Raw genomic sequence first — 17501 nt, forward strand, 5'->3', positions numbered from 1 at the left:
ACGCGCATACCTGCTACGGAGATGTACCAGTGTAATTACTGTGACTACATATACGGCTTGCATACGCCAGATCGTGCGCACTTCCAGTATGGCGGAGGCCAATATCTGTCTTTTAAGGCCATAAATGGGGGTCAGGAAAAGGAGCTTCTCATCATACAGGGGAAACTCTAGTTCATGAGGGGATATGTGGCATTCCCCCAGTTTGTGTTCTACTCAGAAGACGGCTGCATGACAATCGATGGGACTAGACACTGCGTTGTCTGCGCACATAAACCCGGAGAAGGACACCCTGACTCTAACTGTGGTAACATGAAGCGCCTTCTCAAGATCAAGTTGATGTCTTTGAAACTGCATGAGAACATGGACACGGTTCGACTGTTCCCTACCACTTGGGGCCTCATCGAATGCGACAGTATCTCAACGCGCTGCACCACGGATTTCAGTATACTGGGACCGCGCGCAAACATGCAATACATTCACGGTATGGTTGACTCACATCAATGTTTCCAGTGTGGGATCACAGTCAGCAACTTTGTGGAGAACGACACCTTACTGGGTGAACACATTCATCACAGCAACGGCAATTGTCCGTACATCGCACGTGAGTTCAAGAACCAAAAAGGCGAGCTGGAGCTATCATGGGCAAGGAGCGATACAGACGGGGACATATCGCAATCCCGGCTCTTGCCATACAGGCCCATTATGGGCATATAGGATCCCGTGGTGCACGCCGCTGCGTCATCTGCAGCGCGATCGAGCGAACCCACCTGCCCGCCAATGGTCATTACTCGTACTGCAATGCCATGAAAGAGTCACTTCAGAGAAACCCCATCCAAATGTAACAAATATATCTTAACATTGTATGTATTACGGCCCTTGTTCCTGACCATTGTTCTGTCACGTACTGTTCAATAAAGTGTAACAAGTGTATCCTAATGTTGTATGTGTTATGGCTCGTTGTCCCTGACCATTGTTCTGATGTCACGTTCTGTTCAATAAAGTTCATTGTGTATTCACCTTCCGACTAACTGCTCATTTCTGTGTGGCTTTTACACAAAGGGGTGTGATCTGTGGTGTTTACCTACTCTAGACCCCAGGGTGACTTGACCCATAATGTGTAAGTAACCATCACTCTTTAGGTGACTGTGCCAGTACACACATCCTTGGGTGAGACAATTGGCTAGCAGCTAGACACGACTTGCACAATGGAGGCAAGCGGTTATGGTATTGAGGGTAAAAACAGTAATACGTAGTCGGATAGTCACCAGTGGAAGGACTGTCGGCAACGCAGGCAAACCCAGGCTCAGGTACATCCTATAAGATGCAAGTGGGATACAAGAGACTGAGAGGCAGATCATTGTAAAGTTGAAAGGGGCTGTGTTTCCAACGAATGCTCAAAATCAGCCACAGTTGGATAGACACCTGTGGAAGGACTGTCAGCCATAGTCGGATAGTCACCCGTGGAAGGACTGTCAGCCATAGTCGGACAGGAATGCTTCAGCCATAGTCGGACAGGAATGCTTCTTGCTTATATTAACTGGGTTAAGGGCTATTGTGCAGTAACCACGGGTGACATTCATCTGTTAAGAGGTTTTGTCTATCACACAGACTGAGCAGTACATTTATCTATCTAAACGCAAGGGTTTGTGCTATAACAATGCAGATACCAGGCAATAGTAGAGACAGATCCAACGCAGAAGTGAAGATGATTCAGGGGATTCCTATGGTTGTGTATGTGTCTCAACCTCAACTGGACAGTGATCTGGAAGAGGACAGTGATCTGATTTGTATTGAGGGTAAAAATAGAACCGTGGCAGCTGAACCCAGTACCTCAATATCCCGAGACTCACCGGACAATGAGACCAGGCAACTCATACATAGGTGCCTAGACGACTTCACGGGACTCGTGAAACCCACGTGGGACGAAAGCAAAGCTCTGTCTACAATGAAAAGAGTTGTGGCTGACCTATTGGAGAAATACAGATACAAATATAATGGTGGGTATTGATGTATACAAATGACCATTGTGACTGCTTATAGGGAGTTTAACATGTTTCTGATCTGGACCCTTAGGTCTGGTCAAACGCGCATTGGAGCATTGGACCAGAAATGATGACATAGGGTTTGTCAGCAAGATAGCTACGAACATTTTCAATGATGTGACCAGGAACTGGGGCCGCATTGCCAGCTTGATAGCATTCGGTGCTGCTTTGTGTCAGCGCTTCAATGACATTGGCAGAGAGGACTTTGTGGCGCTAGTGGGAGAGGAAATCTCCCTGTACCTGCTGACTGCCCACATGGACTGGCTGATTAGAAATGACTCCTGGGTCAGTCGACTTACATTGTATCTGAGCAATTCTACCCTTGTCACTCTAATGAGTAGCAAAAGTCGAGTTCAATTCTTTTTCTTTCCAGAATGGCTTTGTGGAGATCGGGTACCAGACCAGGAGTCTACTTTGACAAACAAATACTACTCACAACTGCTGGATTTGCTGGCATTGGGGCAGCTCTGACCTTGTTGATCAAGTGAACACCAGGCTTATGCTCCTCGATGACAACGTTGACAAGTTATTGTGTGTGTGTGTGTGTGTGTGTATTGGATTGGAATAATAAACAATTGAACAAGTGCGTTTGTTCCTATTTAATATAAATGTCATACACTACAGCATGCATGGTCAAAACATAGACAAAAGACTTATCTCTTACACAGTTATGTCACAGCGTGTACAACGTCACTCTACACACACGTGGAAATACCAAGATCAATCCTTGGTTCTAGGGCACACATCGCCCCAATGATACAAACATGCATGTGACCTGTCACATCATAGTGCGGTCGCTAGCAAGCTCTCTGCAAAGCTCACTGCAAAGCTCCAGGTCTCGGTCCCAATCTAGCTTGTCTGCAGGAAAGTTGGTCATCATCGTCACGACACCGTCAAGCTGCATGATCTCGTCAAGCAGATACAGTGCACCTTTTTTGCTTTGGTCAAAGTCAGACGTTTGTAGTATAATCGGGCCCCATGCGAACTGGGATCCGTGATTATCCACAGGGAAGGTGGTCATCATTGTCACGATCTTGTCAAGCTGCATGATCTCGTCAAGCAGATACAGTGCACCTTTTTTGCTTTGGTCAAAGTCAGACGTTTGTAGTATAATCGGGCCCCATGCGAACTGGGATCCGTGATTATCCACAGGGAAGGTGGTCATCATTGTCACGATCTTGTCAAGCTGCATGATCTCGTCAAGCAGATACAGTGCTTCCTCGCTTTGGTCAAAGTCAGACGTAGTATAATCGGGCACCGGTAAGCCCCACGCGAACTGGGATCTGTGATTACCCACAAGGAAGTTGTCTGCCGCGAGCTCGAGAAGCTGCACAATTCTGTCAAGCTGAAAGTCGCACAATGCTTCCTCGCTTTGGTCAATGTCAGACGTTGTAGTATCGTTGGGCAATGGTAAGACCCCCGCGGACAGGGATCCTTGATAATCCACAAGGAAGTTGTCTGCCGCGAGCTCGAGAAGCTGCACAATTTCGTCAAGCTGAAAGTCGCACAGTGCTTCTTGGGACTTGGTACTCTTGGGAATCACGCACCCACAATACCACACTTGCCAATTGCTACTGCAGGAACAAACTACAACAAGATTATAGTAACAAAGAATAAAAGACATATCCCTCAGACTTTAGTAGAGGAAAATGAAACCGACGCTGCATGCATTTCTTTAAATATAAATCCTGTGCTTTGAGCCCGTTTCTTACACTCATTTATCGCCCTTACACTCCCCTGAGAGGAAGCCCAGTTTGAAGCCACTCAGGGAGTTGACTACCTCTTTTCAGATAAAACATGGCTTACTTTGAAAGTTTAATTGGTTCTACTTTACTTTCCACTATTGCTGCTGTCACCACTTCCTGAGTGGCTATCACGCTTCACACTCACTACCCCAGCTTTAGAATTTGAGTCAAATTATCTCCCATTATATGTTAAAATGTGCTGAGAAAATATTTTTTTCCCTTTTCTGATGCTTCTTTTTTTAAGTCATCACTCTGCCCTAAAAATGGTTTGGATAACAACACAAACAATCATGAAAACTTGGTGCAGTTTTACTCACCAGGACTTTAGACTTGTCTACTTTTTCTCTGATTTCGTTGATGCACACCTGTTCGCGGTTCTGTACGGTAAAGTTACTTGTGCATCCTGCAATCTCGAACAGGAAGTTACGCAGCATCTCAATGCCTCTCTCAGTCAAGTCCACTTCAGGGTGAAACTGTGTCCCATACAGCTTCTTCTGTTCATTAGCAATTCCTGGTGGGGAAAACAGATGTGGCGTAGAACTTTTACCATTGCCATTTTCCTCTTTGAATGCCACTTATACATTCAAGAAACTATTATAACATACAAAAATAAATAAATCAGGATTTCAGATAGATTTGGAAAGATAAACAGACAAAATACAGATTGAACATTCTTCTCAGAGATGTAAATTCATACACAGTCCGAGGCCAAACATATACAAACAAATATTTTTTACAGACAAAACAACATAGTGGTAGCTGCCATTACAGACAATAGCTACACGTAAAAACACAAATAACAGCTAAAAACATACACACAGGCTACATACACACACAGAAATAAATAAAAATACAATGCAGAACGCTATGTGTGTGTGTGGGGTTGTGTCTGTCTGTCTGTCTGTCTCTCTCGAAAATAGTGTAAACAAATTAATAAATTCCACTGTTGAGCTCTGTTTCAGACTGATACCTACGGTGTTTTGGTTTAACGAGAGACCATGTTAACAGGCGAACATCAGCCAAATGCGTAGTGACAACAGCTGTTGAAAATGGGAAGAGACTACGTAGCTAGCTGTCCGCGTGAATGCCTTTTTGTTAAGTTGTCATTAAAATGTTAACACATAACGATGTTCACCTCTCTGACCTCGGATCTCTGACCGCGTTTCAAATGGCTTGCTGTTAACACACGGGACAGCTTCGTGGCTGTGTGACAGAGAGACGGAGGAGTGAATGAAACGCTGTTGAACGAATATGCTGCATGTTTGAAATAGCGTTACAGAAATTAATAGTGATGTTACCCATGAACCCTCTGCTTTGAGGCATGTATCGAAAACATGAACCAATTTGAAATGAAGCTTTGTATCGGAGCTCGATTCGTTTGGAGATGATCACGTGACCAGTGACGTCCGAAGCTTCGTTTCACACCCACGTCACTGCTTCGAAGTTCAATTCAAAAGCTGCGCGAGCAGCGCGACACGGGGCTGGGGTTGTTGCAGTAGAGAGTCAACAGAGTCAGGAGAGTTAGTTAATAGCAGAGATGGGAGTAAGTCACACATGGGTAAGTCGCAAGCAAGTCTCAAGTCTTAACCTTCAAGTCTCAAGCAAGTCCAAGTCATTTTTTGTGACAATCAAGTAAGTCAAGTCAAGTCATAGCTTTGGTCAAGCAAGTCACAAGTCAAGTCATACAAAAGATTCCATTTTTAAACAAGCTAAAGACAGTGGTTATGAACTGCTGGAGTTTTATTTGCATTTTTTTACTCAAAAGACATTGCGTCCACATACATCTGAAGAGTTTAAATTAACACAGATAAAAAAGCACAGCCTAAAACTGATATTAGGCCAACAATAAATCAACATAGCTCAATACGCCTCAAACATGACATTAAATAATGAAATTCCTTCAAACAATTAAAGTATAATGGTTCCTAAGTCAAATAATATTCTTCAAATATGCCTCACTTTTATGAAACAGAAACACATCCTTTAACCTTTCCTTCTCTTAAAGAACAAAACATATTCTTTAAGAGGAGCTGAATCCCACCACATTTGCTTATCACATGGAATGGAAAGTATATGTTGATATTTGTCAGTGTATTTGTGAGTAAATGTGTGCGTGTTTGAGAAAGAGAGTGAAAAGTTATTAATATTGGTGAGTAAATGTGCGTGTGTGTGAGAGTGCAGAGTGCGTTGTATGTGTGCCTAGCTTTATTCACATACTATAATGATACAAAATTGCAAAGCACTATATCAATTTATGTTTAATTTTATTTCATTTTTTAAGACGTTTACTTCCTCAGTCAAATAAAGACACAGTGATGCTTTCAAGATATTTTATTAAAAACTACCTAATTCTAAAACACCAAATAAAGATCTAAAACACAATACAAATCTAAAACACACAATAAAAATGTACACACTGTGTAAAATAAAATTTAACAAATAAATATAGACAAATGTAAAAACAAATACATAAAAATATATGATATAAACTAAAATAATATAATATAAATAAAGTGTTAATTTTTTTTACTCTGCCACCCAGCTGTCCCTTTCAGTCTCATAGAAGTCCGACAGTTTGAACTCCCCCCAGGTCATCTCCTTCCCCATGCCCTGTGCCTTGTAGAGGGAACACACTCTGGAGGGGCAGTAGATGTATTTCTCTGATACCCCGGGGAAGCTGTCATGTACAGTATGTGAGGGCTGCCAGGGCCCTGCTTTAGGGGTTGATGACAGAACCTGCACAGGCGACCTGTTGGAAGCTGCACTTCTGACTTCCTCTTTGCCCTCTCCTCTGCCACCCTCCTCCACTCAGCCCCCCTCTGTCTGGCGCCCTCCAGCTCCTCAAAGAATGGAGATGCAGCAAAGTCCTCAAAAGACATCCGAGGGTTTGTGAGGCCTTCGTCTGCATACGTCTTAAACACCTTTGTGGAGCAGTAAAGGTATTTGATTGTTTGTGTCTGATAAAAGAAATGAACTGATGAGCCATCGCCAAGATACCGGGACTTGGGCTGACCACAGGCTACACAGTTCCTGGGGCCTGTTTCACAAAACCAAGATAAGGGATTAAGCCGGGATTTCCTGGTTATCCTGGATGAATTTAGCCTTGACTCGGTTTCACGAAAGCAGAGGCACATAAATCACCATGGAGATTTATTCTGTGCAGCTAGCCTGGTCCTGACCAGGCTAACAGCCAGGATTTATTTAATCCTGGAACCTTTTCTGTTCACTCAGCAGTGGTTTTACCCTTTTGTTATCAGTCTGGATTAAAATACAACAGGTGCATATTGCTGTTCATTTAAGTACTGTTATTATTTAAAGTTGTGACCATTATTTTTTTTTAGAATTATAAATTTGTCATTGTTACTGTTATATTGCTGTATGAAGACTGCTGTTCATATTGTTGTAAGAAGTTTGATGAATATATTATGGCAGTTGTTGAGATAATTAGAAAAGGCTGATAAAATTTCAAATGAGTTTTAAATGAAGTCTGTTACTATAGGGAATACATACAATGCTGTACATTTCTGTAGTTCCCCAATGCACCTTAAATTATTTTAGTGTATCATTTCTTTTTTTATTCTTTAACAATAAGGATCATGTTTGTTCTGCTTCCATGTGCATTGTATTTGGCATTCTTAGCACACAATTTGTGTTGTCCAGTAAACTGGGACTATAATTTGGGAGGATTGTACAATTTTAAGAACATATCCTAACTGTACAATCCTTCCAAATTATAGACTTAGTTCACTGGATCAGTAACTATCTTGTGATGTAGGCTACTGTACGTTCATGTAACAACAGGGAGAGGACACCTTAATGGTTTTTGACCTTATATTTTGCCTGGGGGGAAATAACTGATGAATATACTCTGTTCCATTCATGTTTATAGTGTGCATGGCATTTATCACTTTATTATCTTTATAGTTTCTAGATTTTACAGTTCAGTTTCTTCAGTGTCTTTATTTTCTATGTCCATATATACCAGGGAGCAAGGCATATAATATGTAGAGAAGGAAACTCGTCCCCTATAAAAAATAAAAAAACGCGAGAAAAAGCGTGACAGATAATAGCGGACAGACTAAATGATAGTCTAAAAATATACATTTATGAACTACTGCTCTTAAATGAAACCATTCAATGTGTCACTTGTCATTTGCAAAAACGAACACCTGTACACTTTGCATTAAAAGCGAGTAGTGGAAGTTAATATGACTTAGGAAATTAATATTTTAGCCAGTGAGAGAGAGGGAGGAACAGAGTGAAAGAGATATTTACGCTTCATATTCTAGCGTTATAGAAAATGGATCTTCATGGTAAATTTCCTGAGTAACATTATCTTCTGCTTACTTTTAAGGCAAAGCGTACAATTGTTAATTTGTGCAAATGATTAGTAGCCTAATCATTGAATGGTAGGAGTATGACGGTTTCCATTCAGAGCAGTGGTCAGTTAATGTATATGTTTAGGCTGCTTACGCATTCTGCGATCGTCTGCTAAGCTTTCTCTCGCTGTTTCAGTACAGCGGCCGTGTTATTTTCTTTTTATTCAAATAATGTGTTTCATGTCATCATACTTCCACAAGAAGCTGCTGCTCACTCTGTATAAAGTAGCCTATGTACAATGCGTATTCTCCATTTTGGCATCAGTAAATCTGTGCTTGACCTCGCGGTCTTTTGAGGAAATCCGTGGACGCGCATCTATCTGAATTAGTTCAGCCTGGCGCGACCTAGTCGCTCCTCCACAGCCTGGCTTGGCCTTCGTGAAACGCACCAAGCCAGGATGCACAGATTAGACTAGGTCAAGCCTCGCTTTATCAGTTATCCTGGATTTATATATTCTGCTTTTGTGAAACAGGCCCCTGGTCTTTTTTTTCTGCTGCTGCGGCTGCTGCTGATGTTGTTGTTGTTGTTGTTGTTGTTGCATTAACTCTGCTACAATCCGCTCCACTGTAGCCCACCTCAGGGACTCCTCCTGGGGTGGAGCAGCAGGTGAAGGGTTGAAAGTAGCAGGAGGTAGAGTTACGACAGGCACGCTGGTCATTTGACTGCCTGTAGTCAAACTATGCCACAGCTGCTGTGTCTCCAAAACTTTCTCTGGGCTGGTATTGAGGGAGGAGCTGGTGTTTTTTAATTTGGCCAGATGCTTTACATATCTGGAGATATGTTGGCATGTTGTTGGATGAATGAGGCTGTTGGGGTCAGTGCACGCCCTCTGGACCATGGCAGCATAGTCTGTGTCCACCCGCTTCAGAAAGTCTTTTGACCCATGGTGCTTAACCAGAAGCCCGTTGATGGCAGCTCTCATGGCTTCTGTCCACCGGCTGTGGTCCAAGACTTGAACAAGGCCTCCCATCTTGATTGGTCCAGTGCAGGCGGCCCAGGGGAGAGGAGGAAACAAGCAGCGGTGCTACTCCTGAATGGTGTAAACAATAAAGCATACATTTATTATATTGTTTTTTGCCAAACTTGGATAAAACATGGATTAAAAAAAATGTATATGTTGATTGTGTGAAGAGTTGATCAGTTAAATTTGTTACATTTATCATATATTATATTCTCCCATAGTTTTAAACTTTGGATACACTAAGTTATTCCTTATTAAATATTATCAGGCCTGCTTTATACTGTGAGGTCTGTATACCTGTATCCATCAAAGACAGAGTCTCTGATTTGGCTCTGGCCGCAGCTGGTATCAAGGGTGGCTGGGACTGCTGGGACTGCTGGGACTGCTGGGATTGCTGAGATTGCTGGGATTGCTGGGAATGCTGGGACTGCTGGGATTGGGAAATGGTTTCAGAGCCCTGCTGGAAAGATAGGATGGGCACCGCTCCAACTGGCTCATCACTGGTCTCCTGAAATATAACATCAAATATAGTGATTTAGTCAGTGAGTCTGTCGGACGGTCAGTGATTGACAGTGAGTGTTTAGAGTGGATTACCTGAGAGTCTGTGTCCACCACAGCAGCAGGGCAGTGATCCTCTGTCTCCATGGTTACAGCAGCCGGGATGTTGGGCTGTACCTTGTGCTTGTCCCAGTTCAACACAACAGGACGACAACCTGGCTCCACAAACTGCAGTCCAAATCTCTCCCCTGTGTCCCTGTTTGTATTTTGCAGCCTGGGATATTTTGCTTGGCCTGTCACCTTGACAGAGGCTGCGTTCAGTCCTGAAATTAACAGGGGGGTCGAACACAGCTGGCAGCTCCACACCAGGCTGTTTCACTTCCACCAGCCTCTGGAAGTTCCACCGCACCACTCCAGTCATGGCCTGGGCCTGGAAAAGTTCACAGGACACCCGGTTGCCTGTCACCCACTGGGCTTGGTGAAAGTGGAAGCCCTCCTGCTGATAGGTGCCTCTCACTGGAATCCAAACAGGTACAGCGGCTCCTGCACCCTTGTTGTAGTTGAGCTGCAAGGTAACACCATACCTGTAGGGAATTCCCTCCCCGACGTCAGGGTTGCTCAGGCAGCCTCTCAGGATGTGGACGCGTTGAATCCTCCACAACTTCAGCATGGAGGCCTTAGATGTAGATGTAGATCCCTCTGGTCCACCACAACAAATGCTGCAGAGAGGAACTGGCAGAAGGAGCTGAACAGAGGGTGATGTTCAGACACACACTCCCTGGTAAAGCGCTTCATGCAGTGAAACAAGTCTAACTTGATGACAATGTCTTTGTTAAACTTGCTCCTCGAGGCACTGTTGTTGGCGAGGTTGCCAGAGGTTGCCAGAGGTCGCCTTCGCCACGGTGGCCTCTGATGTCCTCCAGCAGTCCCACAGCAGGTGCTCCTGATGACCAGGGTCCAGGACCTTGAAGGCAGCACAGCAGTCCCTAAAACATTGAAAATTAATTTCATTAGAGCCACTACAATATGTTTTGTAAACAGTGAGTCTTATTATATTTACAGTTTAAAAGGATATACTGTAAGTTTACTATATAATAAGTTTATTTTTTTATTTATATGGACTATTAACAAGGAGAGTCAGATTACACAAATTAACTGCAAATTAAGTAATACAAAATGGACATGAAGACAACAACAGACAAAACAACATAAAAACAAGTATATACATTTAATTTAAACTTATATTTATACCTGTCAACCCACTGGTAGTTTGCCTTCCTCACTCCAGCTGCAGTGTAGCGCCGAGACAGCCCCTCATACAGAGGATAGAGGGACCAATCGCACTCCGACTGCAGCATCACCCAGCTCAAGATCATCCAGTTCTCATTCATCATGGCATAGGAAGACATTGTGCCGGATGACAGCACCACCTTCCTAGCCACTTTGCGTGTGTGATTTGACCTGAGTACTTGTCCAAAGGTCCCCTGTAGCAACAGAGTGAGGAGCTGCTCCTGCCGTTGAAACTCACGGACCAGGCAGTCGACCAGGTAGTGAGAAGAAATAGACACTCCACACCAGCCGTCAGCATCGGAGTAGCCACCGAATGGAGCCGGAGTGTCTGCCTGACTGAGAAGCCCAGTGATGGTTCTCTGGCCGTAAACTCCTGCCTCAGCATCCCTGACGTTCTGCACACTGAGCAGGTAGGCCAGGTGGGCTCTCTCATATTTAAGGTGGAGTGCCTCCGTCAGCTGCTTAGCCATGTCCTCCGGTGATCTGCCGCTGCGCCTCATCTTATCCATTACTGATTTGCAGATGGCCTTTTTGTGAGTTAAGAAAGCCGGAACAATGTTGCTGAAGCGCTCTGGTAGCTACTCCAGCCACTGGGGCTTGTCAGCATGCCAGTACTTCCTACAGGCCTGGCAGGTGAGCCATGAGGCTAAAATATAGTACTGGCCGCTGGTGCCAATGATAACTCTTGGCCTTCCAACGCCAGAAGAAGCTACCTGAGGGTTGGGACAATCCTGAAGGCAGGGCAAGATGTAATTGTTCCTTACCCTCTCCATGATTGTGTGCTCCGGCTTCCAAATGAAAAAAGGATGAAGCTGACAGTATTTAGGTGATGGCAGCTCATAGATTGAGTCTATGAGCTCAGGCTGAGGTGGATTACGCCACAAGGACAGCATGTTCATAGGATGACGAACAGGACGTGACCCCGGCCACAGCCCCAACGCCTCCAGCTCAGTCTTCATCCAAATTTTCTGCTGGTGGGAGCAGTTCCACTGCCCTACATCCTGAGCATAGCCAGGGACAGAGGCTGCAGGCTGGTGTGGGACATCTAAAAAGGGACAGACGGTGCTGGACTTGGCAGAGCTGTAAAAGAGTGTAACATATACACAGTCAGAGAAAAGAAAGAGAGCTCTATATTAAGACTATACGGTTATAACAATGTTACTGAAATGTATACCTTCATCAGGGACAGTGTCTCTTTGTGCTTCCACTGATGGTAACTCTAGGATGGTGAGATAAAAAAGGCAAGTGAGACATACTCATTAAAATAAGATATTATTTCTCACAGCATTCAAGAAAATAAAGCATTTACCTTCAGGAAGAAATGGAGCTGATGTTATCCCAGGCTCTGACAAAGTAGAGTGGGAGATGACATATATCATGAGTAATATATATAAAAGACAGTGAAATACTAATTTGATTTTCAGAATGAAACTGATGTGAGGTACACTGGTAGTATAGGAGGACAACATACTTTGTCTCAACACATTAGGCGCCTGTTCTTCTACCCCAAGCTGTGGGGCGAGGGCGAGCAGCTGAGGAGGGACCGGCAGCGGGGCCTTTGTCGTGGCTGTGGGAACAATTTGGTCACATAACATGATACCGTCACACAACATTCAGTACAGTTTGAAGTGAGAAGTCAACTAATATAATAACCTTTCACAGAAGCAACAATCCCAGAGGAGTCATCAGGCTCGGCAAGTCTGGAAACCGTCGCTGTTGGCGCCGTCTTGTGTGCTGTAAAAACAATTCAGTGTCATTTTCCTCCCACAGTCTAGTCTGTTTATGCTTAAGAATGTGTCTTTACCTGTTGTCTCTCTAACAAACTGTGAGTACAGACTGAAAACTAAAAAAAACTTAAATTCTGAATTGCTATTTATTTGCAATGACAAAACACAATGCTTTTAAGAAAACAGGTAAACACAGAAACAATATGAATATATAGTAAGTACACTGCCTGTCATTCAAAGATGTGGCATGGCAAAAAGAAAATGCCAAATCCTTGAATGACAGCCTGAGAAAAAGCATGCAAAAAAAAAGAAAACACTTACCATCATCGCTGACCTGTTAATTCCTTAGGTTAGTGGGAGAGTAAGAGAACACAAGCATCAGAACAGGCCTGAACACGGCCAAAATAACAAACTAGTTGAAGGAGAACAGTAATAGCAGGAGGATTCTCAGGTCATAAAATACTAAACATCTGTATTTGCATATTTTTGTGTACTGACCTAGAATGCTAGTGCGGTGTAGGGGCAGCTGATGTAGTGGAGACTCCTGCAGGTGGTGGACAGGACTCCCCAGACTCAGCCCTCTGCTGCTTGAGGATGTACTGCTGCAGGTTGTACATCTTGCTGTTTTTGATGCACTTTACTCCTACGATAAAGGCAGCATATCCATCTGCCCTGCTCTCCCAGATCTGCCTCCAGGTGTCCAAAGACGACAGTATTGTTAACCTCTGATGCCACTGGTGGCGCAGGCAGTCTGGAAGCTAGATACTCCCTGAGGTCCTTAATTTCCTGGAAGCTCCTGGCATAGTCCAGAAATGACAGCAGGCTGTCCTTGTTGTGTCCCTGAGGGTTGAAGGTTCCATCTCTCTCCTCCTCCTCCTCCTCTACCTTTTTCATCAGGTAGATGGTGTAGCCAACATCGTTTTCCAGGAGCCACCTAAACAATTTACCCTTAACAATAATTCTATATGCTGTTTGCCATAGCAAATAAACCCCATCTTAGACATAAACTGTATTATTGTATTGAAAATATACACAAGAATTGCCTGAAACACGACTGTAGCTAAATAGTATCCATATTATATAGTGAGAATTAAAAAGACAGTCATACTATAAACAGTTATTCATGTTAACATAAATCAGCCTTTTTAATGACTAGGTAACAGCTAGACAGACAGAGAGATAACTAGATAGACAGATAGATAGATAGATAGATAGATAGAACAAAGTGCCTGTGTTTAACCTATTATCAATTTAACCCCACTAATAGGTTAGTATTTGTGTGGGTATGTGCATGTGTGCAGTACCTCATCTCTGAGTTTGCGGATGAGCTCAGTGTTGTTGTGGTGCGTTTTGATGACCTCTGCCTTGCTGCTGGCAAGGTGAGGGGCACTCTCAATGAGATCAAGCCGCAAGGTAGCCTGGGCCAGGAAAACCTCTTCTGGCTTCAGATACATCTCTCCTATCACTTCATTTGCCACCTGTGAAGCAACACAAATCACAAAGTCAGATGTATTCCATGGTAACAACCCTGCAGGGTAGACAAGCTTGCAGGTTCAAATCAAAGTGTGATATATAACAAGAACTTTCCACAACATGAATGATTAAAACACAGTACTCACTTTGACAAATGTATCTCCAATGATTTTCCTTTCTCTTCTGGGTTGGTAGTCATATTCAAAGTCTTGCTGATGCGTTTTCGTGGCGTCTTGTCCTCCTCAGAGATGGGGAAGGTTGTCGTTCCATTGTAGAAGGTGTGAGCTGCATTTACCACTAAATATAGCAACATTGTAGAGGCAAAAAAGAGAAAGGCAGTATAAGGAAGTACAATGGGATGTACTCAATTGATTTCTTATTGTACCACCCCATACTTCATTTAGACCAGCAGGACTTTTGTCCCTACCTTTGAGTTTGATGCCCAGCTTGGTGAGGGCCTCCTCCACACTCTGACTCTCTCTCTCTTCCTCATGAAGCCGTTGTCGATGTGAACTGCTATCACCTGGTCCTGGTTAAGAGCTTTGTTAAGGAGAGCTGTGCAAACTGTTGAGTCTACCCCACCACTCAGCAGCACCTGAAAAAAATCATTACAGTCAGTCATTACCTGTGCAGCCAGATAGTTGAGTAGTGACATCCAACCGCTTTGGGGATACATTTGTGACCCTGCTAGATTAAGGAGGATGTATTAAAACCCTTGCACTTACTCTGTCTTGCTATCTAATCAGCTGTATGTCTAATTTCTATTCATGTTAGCCTCCCAATGTATTAGTCATGTTGTCTTTGATATATCTGGGGGGGTTCTGGTGATAGGCTGTAAAATATTAGGCATTATGAACTCAATACCACACTTGCCAATTGCTACTGCATGAACAAACTACAACAAGAGTATAGTAACAAAGAATGAAAGACATATCCCTAAGACTGTAGTAGAGGAAAAAGAAACCGAGGCTGCATGCATTTCTTTAAATATAAATCCTGTGCTTTGAGCCCGTTTCTTACACTCATTTAATTGCCCTTACACTCCCCTGAGATGAAGCCCAGTTTGAAGCCACTCAGGGAGTTGACTACCTCTTTTCAGATAAAACAGGGTTTAATTTGAGAGTTTAATTGGTTCTACTTTACTTCCCACTATTGCTGCAGTCACCACTTCCTGAGTGGCTATCACGCTTCACACTCACTACCCCAGCTTTAGAATGTGAGTCAAATTATCTCCCATTATATGTTAAAATGTGCTGAGAAAATATTCTTTTCCCTTTTCTGATGTTTCTTTTTTTAAGTCATCACTCTGCCCTAAAAATGGTTTGGATAACAACACAAACAATCATGAAAACTTGGTGCAGTATTACTCACCAGGACTTCAGACTTGTCTACTTTTTCTCTGATTTCGTTGATGCACACCTGTTCGCGGTTCTGTATGGTAAAATTACTTGTGCATCCTGCAATCTCGAACAGGAAGTTACGCAGCATCTCAATGCCGTCTCTCAGTCAAGTCCACTTCAGGGTGAAACTGTGTCCCATACAGCTTCTTCTGTTAATTAGCAATTCCTGGTGGGGAAAACAGATGTGGCGAAGAACTTTTACCATTGCCATTTTCCTCTTTGAATGCCACTTATACATTCAAGAAGGTATTATAACGTACAAAAATAAATAAATCAGGATTTCAGATAGATTTGGAAAGATAAACAGACAAAATACAGATTCAACATTCTTCTCAGAGATGTAAATTCATACACAGTCCGAGGCCAAACATATACAAACAAATATAGCGGTTTATTTGGAACTTGCATGTGAGTATACGACCACAATCTATTTTTAATTATTTTATTGAGGGCCACAACCCATCTCACGTTCTGCTCACCGGCAAAATGTTGCCTGATCGGGCCACCTCTTTAAAGCCATCAGCCACTTTATCAATGCAATCTCCATGGGTCAGCAGGACCAGTTTCTCCTTCTGAAGGCCTCTGGTAAGATAAACACAGATGCTGACGTCAGAGGAAGATGTGTGGTGTTCAATAACATTACATATAATAGTATTATGTTTACAGGCCCACCTTTCACTGGGTCCTGGGGCAGACAGTAATTAAATACTTTTAGCCAATTATTTTAGACTCTGCAGTATTTGTGTAACAGCCAGGGTAAAATATGTGACTGCTGGAATGCTTCTGCAGTTTATCTAGCAAATATGGCACTGGGGCAAACCCGTTGAGAAGCGGTTGGGTTTTACAGACAAAACAACATAGTGGTAGCTGCCATTACAGACAATAGATACACGTAAAAACACAAATAACAGCTAAAAACATACACACAGGCTACATACACACACAGAAATAAATAAAAATACAATGCAGAACGCTGTGTGTGTTGAGCTCTGTGTCAGACTGATACCTACGGTGTTTTGGTTTAACGAAAGACCATGTTAACAGGCGAACGTCAGCCAAATGCGTGGTGACAACAGCTGTTGAAAATGGGAAAAGACTACGTAGCTAGGTAGCTGGCCGCGTGAATGCCTTTTTATTAAGTTGTCATTAAAATGTTAACACATGACAATGTTTACCTCTCTGATTTGCCTCTGGAGTCTTGTCTGGGGAAACTTGTCGACCGCGTTTCGAATGTGGCTTGCTGTTAACACACGGGACGGCTTTGTGGCTGTGTGACAGAGAGACGGAGGAGTGAATGAAACGCTGTTGAATGAATATGCTGCATGTTTTAAATAGCGTTACAGAAATTAATAAACAAACGGTGTTGGCTGTGAGGCGCGGCACATTAGCTGGTCTATGGGTGGGAAACCCTGGCTTACCTTCGTGTCTCCTCTCTCCAAGGGTAGCTAGTTAGCATTTGGGTAAACCGCTTTAATCTGCCTGTGTGGAACGCTCGCGACGGACGTTAGTTCCGCCTTTCGCGCTCGCGAAAATATTATATTATATACACTATTATATTATTGTACACATATATTGTTATGGGAAACTGACCTCATAGTTTTTTTTCCGTCTTTGGTTTAAATCGGAAACGTGATATGCTTTACCCCACGGAAACACGGATATGCTTTATGATTGATGGTTTAAGTGAATTGAATAGGTTTACAGAGACACATATACACATCAGTGAGACGATAGGCAAGTGGTTAGTGCTTTGCCCTCTATACCAGATAGTTGTGTGATTGATCCCGGCTTGGAAATATTTTTTTCAAATGAGAAAATATTTTCTCATTTGTCAGTGTAACACTGACAATGTTTTCAAAGCAGATATTCATATATATATATATATATAAACACCGCACTGTCATTAGTGACACACGGGACGTTCACATAAATATCCCGGCGGTCAGCTGCTGGCTTCTGGTGTAATCGCACCCCCATGTGGCGAA

General features: G+C 43.1%; 1 long non-coding RNA gene across 1 annotated transcript; it reads right to left on the reverse strand.

The window, feature by feature from the left end:
* Positions 1 to 12225: 12225 nt before the first annotated feature.
* Positions 12226 to 12612, reverse strand: LOC114562272 (uncharacterized). The gene is made up of 3 exons (XR_003693482.1): positions 12570 to 12612; positions 12388 to 12483; positions 12226 to 12261 (listed from the first exon to the last, which is right to left on the reverse strand). It is a non-coding gene; the product is annotated as an uncharacterized LOC114562272 (long non-coding RNA).
* Positions 12613 to 17501: the final 4889 nt, after the last annotated feature.

The sequence above is a fragment of the Perca flavescens genome, chromosome 1 (genome assembly GCF_004354835.1).
Source record: "Perca flavescens isolate YP-PL-M2 chromosome 1, PFLA_1.0, whole genome shotgun sequence".
Lineage (NCBI taxonomy): Eukaryota > Metazoa > Chordata > Actinopteri > Perciformes > Percidae > Perca > Perca flavescens.